Source organism: Lemur catta, chromosome 1, assembly GCF_020740605.2.
Source record: "Lemur catta isolate mLemCat1 chromosome 1, mLemCat1.pri, whole genome shotgun sequence".
NCBI lineage: Eukaryota > Metazoa > Chordata > Mammalia > Primates > Lemuridae > Lemur > Lemur catta.
In genome coordinates this window covers 231,191,389-231,198,042 of record NC_059128.1, presented here as the reverse complement: position 1 = coordinate 231,198,042, position 6,654 = coordinate 231,191,389, and the positions used below count along the sequence as shown (strand labels likewise).

Sequence of the window (6,654 nt, the reverse complement as noted above, 5' to 3'; positions counted from 1 at the left end):
AGGATAATCACTCCATCTCAAATGGTTAACTTAATCATATCTACAAAATCCCTCTCAATGTAAGGTAAAATATTCACGGATTCTGGAAATTAGGATGTGAACATCTTTGGGGGGCATTGTTCAGCCTACCACAGCCTCTCCCATAGAATTTACCTCACTGTATTATACTTATTTGTGTATTTGTATGTCTCTTCCTCTAATAGCCTGTAAACCTACTAGATGCTATACTACTGATACAGCTAACTGGTATTTCTATCTCAATGCTTAGTTCAGAGCCTGGCATCTAGTAGAACCTCAGTAGATATTTACTGGCTGAATAAGAGGTTGGATAATGCTTGAATAAAGTCTCGAAAGATGAATAGGAACTTCCTAGGCAGTTAAGAGAAGAAGGATATTCTTGACAGAGAGGTGTTAAACAGCATGAATATGAAGAAATTGCCTGCCATGGGTCAGTAATGTGTGCTGAGAGATGAAGCTTGTGAATATTGATGTCAGATCATGGGAAGAATTTGGATTTTTACCTGAAGATTGGTGGTTCCCACACCTGATTGATTATCAGAATTACCTGGATAGCTTTTAAAAGTAGAGATTTTCAGGTCCCACTTTGGAAATTCTTATTCATTAGTTCTGAGTAGGGCTATAATCTATGTTTCTTAAAAGGTCCTTATGATGGTAGTCTGGCTTGAGGTGCCCTTGCCGTAGTTGATAAAGGAGCAGCTCAGCCTTAGGCAGGGCAATTTTGGTCACCTTGCATCAGAGGAAGAGCATTTGGAAAATAGGTTTGAGGGTGAATAGGTTGGAGGTAAGGAGACAAGATGGGAGTCTATTACAGAAGTTGAGGCCAGAAATGATGAAAGTCTAAACCTTCAAGCACTGGAGATAAAAAGTATGACTTATCTGATGTCTACTACAGATTGAGTACCCCTTATCCAAAATACTTGAGACCAGAAGTGTTTTGCATTCCTGATTTTTTGATTCTGGAATATTTGCATGTATGCTTGAAATATCTTGGGTACAGGACCCAAGTCTAAACACAAAATTCATTTATATTTCATGTATAACTTAAGCACATAGGCTGAAGCTAATTCTATATAATATTTTTCATAATTTTGTGCATGAAACAAAGTTTGTGTACATTGAACCATCAGAAATCAAAAGTGTCACTATCTCAGCCACCCATGTGGACAGTCTGTGGTTGTTTAGCATCACCATTATTCCTGACTCTGAAATTATGCTGCTGATAGGAAATCATTTTCTTGCTGCTGCCATCTTGATTCCATGTTCCTTGCACAAAATGCCCAGTGAAGCCACCAAAACCATCCTTGCTACAGAGCAGCAGTTGCCACAGCCTCAGGCTGAGACCAGGTCTGGAACAGAATCTGACAGTGATGAATCAGTACCAGAGCTCAAGCAGCAGGATTCCACACAAACAACCACACAACAAGCACAGCTGGCAGTAGCAGCTGGAATGGATGAAGAACCAGTCAGTAAAGCAAAACAGAGTCTGAGTGAAAAGAAGGCATGGAAGGCTCTGTCCAAACTGGGTCTTCAACAGGTTACAGGGGTTACTAGAGTCACTATCCGGAAATCTAAGAATATCCTCTGTCATCACAAAACCAGATGTCTACCAGAGCCCAGCTTCAGATACCTACATAGTTTTTGGGAACCAAGATTAAGGATTTGTCTAGCAGGCACAGCTAGCAGCTTCTGAGAAATTCAAAATTCAAGGTGAAGCTGTTTCAAACATTCAAGAAAACACACAGACTCCAACTGTACAAGAGGAGAGTGAAGAGGAAGAGGTTGATGAAACAGGTGTGGAACTTAAAGACATAGAATTGGTCATGTCACAAGCAAATGTTTAGAGGGCAAAGGCATTCTGAGCCCTGAAGAACAACAGTAATGATATTGTAAATGCTATTGTGGAATTAACAATATTCCCATCTGAAAACTAGGACTTTTTTTAGTGTTTCAAAAGAGTAACTGCAGCTTGATTTGAAATTTGTACTATCATTAATAAAGTTATGGCTTCTTGTTGGGAGAAAAAGAAATCATTTTCTTTTATTTATTCACACATAGTACTTAACAGTAAAAAATATGATATGCCATTAATATAGTGAAAAAATAATGTGTTCAGGGGTAACTTGTGGCATCATGTAGGAACTCAAATTTCAGATTTGGAGCATTTCAGATTTCAGATTTTCAGATCAGGGGTACTCAACCTGAATTTAGATATCTGTATGTCTAGAATGACATCCAGATTTTTGCTGAGTTTGAAATATGGCATTCAGAAGAAGAACTGATATAAACAGGTGGCAAGGATAATGAGATAACTTTGATATACTGAGTTTGAGATTGCCCATGGGCTGTCCGCAAGAAAATGTCCAATTCACCAGTTGAATAAATGGGACTATAGCTCAAAGGTGATTGCAAAGGGATGAGGTAGAAACAGTGAATATAGGATAATGCTTTTATAAGCTTAGATGAGAAGGGAAGACAGAGTTTACATGGTTACAGAGAGAAGCAGGATCAAGAAGAGTATTGTTTTGTTTTGTGCTGATTTTAAGGATAGTGTACCAGTAAGGATTCCACCAGTTAAACAGAACCAGTAGGATATATAATGGGAACTATTGACATTAGTTTAAAAAGTCCAAAATCCATAAGGCAGACTGGAAACTCTCAGGCAGGAGCTGAAGCTACAATCCACAGGTAGAGTTTCTTCCTTTTCCTTTATGTCTTCAAGGAAACCTAAGTTCTGTTCTCAAAGGCTTTCAACTGACTGGATCAGGCTCATCCACATTACCTTTACGTAACGTCAACTGATTGTAGATGTTAATAATGTCTACAGAACACCTTCACAGCAACACCTAGGTTAATGTCTGGTTGAATAACAGTTTGGTAGCCTAACCAAGCTGATACCAAACACCAACCACCACAGATGGGAGCTGACTTGACCACATATTGGCTAAGGGGAAGGAGCTGTTGAAATAAAGATCATAAGACTAATGGAACAGAACACACTCTTTGTGCCAATAAGATACCAAAAATAAACAAGATTTAAGGCTATCCCAGGCAAGTCATGCACCTTCTATACTTAAAGAATAAACTATTTCCTAACTGCTGCAAGTTTTTTTTTCTTTTTCTCTAGCTGCTAAATAAGCACTGGCCTCAAGATAAGCAATATTAAAACAAATGCAGTTCACCCACCGCTAAACGCTAACTGACCTCCCCCCCCATTCCACAGCCATAACTACAGCTTTGACTGGAGTAGAGACTGATTTCAGTAACTCTCCTGATAGGAGATCACCAATTATGGACTGGTTCTGGCCAGTTTACAGAGGCACTAAGTGCCTTTGTGTCCCTGCTTTACCTTTTGACATATAGGGCCTAATTGTAATACACCTCAAAGTGAACATGGGACATATGCAATATGCATGTCTGCTTACTATGCATATGCATATCTGCCCTTTGTGCATATTCATAGCTCCTCCTGTAACCTGTTGAATATGTATACTTGGCCAACCCATTTAGCATAAATTTCTGTCTTTCATCTCTATTCCTTCCAGGTGCCTATCTTTAGGTCTCTGCCAGAGGCTATGCTTCCCAGTCTGTCAGGACGACCAGCCTTCAGGCCACTACGCTTTATAAGAAATAAAGTTCTCCTCTCTGAACTTATGGATCTTGTGATTTTTTTGTTGACAGAGCCAAAAGAGTGAGAGAAGCTAGACATACTAAAAAGGTAAAAGGGAGAGCACGGATGGAGCAAGACCCGTTACTCATTGAACAAAGTTTCTGAGCATCAGCTGTTTGCCAGGCACCATACCAGGTACCAGAGGAGACAAGCAGGGATGGAATCAGGTGCTTAAGCAAAGAGATTCAATTAAAGACCAAAAAGCCTTTATTCTCTAAGCCAGGAAGAAAAATAAAGATAGTTATGGATATAGATATGTTTGGGTGGAGTGATGAAAAGATGAGGGAGCCCAAGAAAGAGAGCTGCTGTGTTTTCAGAGGAGGAGGATTTGAGATCATTACCAAGAGTGGAGGGCAGGGAGATGGTGCTCTGGATAAGCAGAGATTATTGAAATCCGAGCTTCCTTGAACTGGAGGATATGGAAGAAGCACAGGTTATGTACAGTTTTAGGGCCATGCTGTAAAAATTTCTAGACTGTCAAAGACACAAATGACCATTAAATATATAAAACCTTGTCCATATCATTAGTAATCCAGGAAATATAAATTAAAATAACTTTTAGGTTCTATTAAATAAACAAGGAGTAAAAAATCATGGTGTCTGGTGTTACTAAGGCTTTGCACAAGAATTTAGATACAAAGTTATCTTTTGTTGTTATAATCATGAAAATGGAAAATAATATTGTATCTTCACAATGAATCGGTTGTTTTCTAATATTTTGGTAGGGGCATTTTTTTTCCCACATAAAATCTTACACAGAAACCAAATATGTTAAACATATAAAAGTGGAATTTCAGTGGTTAAAGGTGTATAGTGGAATTCAGGGCCCTCTCATTTAGTCCTCCTGCCCAAGACATTTCCTAGAAACAGTTTGAAACCCAGTGCTGTAAATAAATATGTATTGGTGTGAGCAATTTTTGGTGACGCATTAAAGCAATTTTTTAAAGCAGTTCAGAAAACTGTGTGTACAATGTGATTCCCTGAAAAAAATACACATCCAAACATTGTGGAAAACGTCTGGAAGGATCTAAACTAAGCTATTAACAGTGATAATTTTCTCCACCAGTAATATGGATTATTTTTCTTCTATGAGTTTATGTGTTTTCTCTCTTTAAGAAAAAAAAAAGTGTTGCTATTGTGACGAAAAAAAATTACCTTTAATGCCAAATGTGTACAACAGTCTTAAGATGTATGTGTAAACGCATGTACGTGTGCAACATATTTAGAGAAGTATACCTTTTGGCCCATTCACCCATGGCCTTGCAGCCCCAATCCCATGCTTCTACGTTTGCTCAGGACGCTGGAACTGGGACTGCCAACTGCATCTGTGCCAACTGGTAGTTATACCACTATGGGCCGCTAGAGGGCGGTTGAGGGTCGGAGGAGGAGAGAAGGTGCTCTCAGCCGGCTTGCCCCTGACAGTTGCCGAGCGTCAGCTTTTCATCCCGGGTAATGGCTCTTGATTCCAGTTCCTGACTCTTTCTGACGCAGTCCCAGAGTTACCCTCAGAGGTACCAGAGGCACCTAGATTGTGTTCTCTCCTGAGGGATCTAGGTCCCAATTCTGCAGATCCCTTCCTCTGAATGTCTAAATTCTGATAACCCCAAATTCTTAGCCTTGTTTTCCCAGCTCCAAGGGTTGTAACTGCTTTCAGCAATTATCTCAGTGTTACCTCTGTGTTGTGTTTTTGCAGCCCAGTTCTTAAACATCTATTTAACCAGCTCCTTATGTTCCTTAAATTCTCTCTGGCGAAATAGGTAGTACTGTATTGTTCTGTTTTACTAATGGACTCTGACTGATATGCTATTTGGAATTAGAAGTGGTCCCAGGAAACAGCCCCTCAAAATGGGTTTCTGTAGTTGGTTTGGCCATGTCCTTGGCTTTGAGCACAGCAGTGATCTCTTTGTCAAGGGGAAACGGTAGGCTGGGCATCGCACTCAGTCACCTGAGGCTGACTTGAGGAAGCACCTTCTGAAGCCCATTGGAGACCACACAACTATGACAGTAGCAATGATGCTTCTGAGTGCACTGGGGCATCTACAGAAAATGACAAGCTCAAGTATTTAATTCTCAGCTCAAGTCACAGAGCCTCAGAGAGCATCTATGGTGGCTCTCAAAGAATCACTTATTTCTTATAGCTTCTGGGCTGACCTTGACCCAAAATTCAATTTTGTGGGTTACAGAAGGACAACCTAAATTAAATTCATAGACTCACAAGTCTCATATGTGAAAGTCAGAGCACTGATTGGTAAGAAGAAGGACTCTAAGCCTTGGAATAGGGACCATTTAGTTGGACTCAGGAAAAGCTGCAAGTCTTGGAGCAGCTTGCCTTCCTGTGTCCAAGGAGACTTGAGTAAAGACCCTAGAATAACATTGAAGGAGATCAGGGAATGTTAACCTAAAATAGACTCCTTGGTATAAAGAGTATTTTGAATTAAAAGCTCTCAGAGATCAATAGGCGTTGGAAGGGGCTTTCCCTCTTTCTGCATAAAGACCAGACAGACCCATCAAGAACAAAAATTGTCTTTCTGTCCCCTCCCTGTTCTCTGAATACCTGTTGCAGGAAAGAAAATCAAGAATACCACCAGACCTGGCCCAACTCATTTTTAAAATAATATCTGTCTCTCAGGTTAATTTCCAAAGAGAATCATTTACAAGTCAATCTGTATCCCCCATCCATTCATTCTCCCAAGTATCTATTCATTCTCCCTAGTAATTATTTATTGCCCCTCAGCAGAATTACTTATATGCTTCATCTCCCCTTCCTCTCTAAAATGAGAGTATATAAACTTCTGGACCCCATTGGGGTATTGGGTAATCACTCTATGATTCTCTGCACGTGCACAGTCAATAAATTTGTAATCTCTTTCTCTTATTAATCTGTCTTATTGTAAGTTGATCTTTCTGAAAATTGGCTTTCTAAATGGGCTTTAGCTCCATCCAGGATAATACAAGAGGTATTAGTT

The 6,654-nt window shown here is 39.7% G+C and overlaps 1 pseudogene; it reads left to right on the top strand.

Annotated features, from left to right (window-relative positions):
• The first annotated feature begins 1,294 nt into the window (after positions 1-1,294).
• LOC123642111 lies at positions 1,295-1,985 on the top strand (annotated as a pseudogene).
• Positions 1,986-6,654: the final 4,669 nt, after the last annotated feature.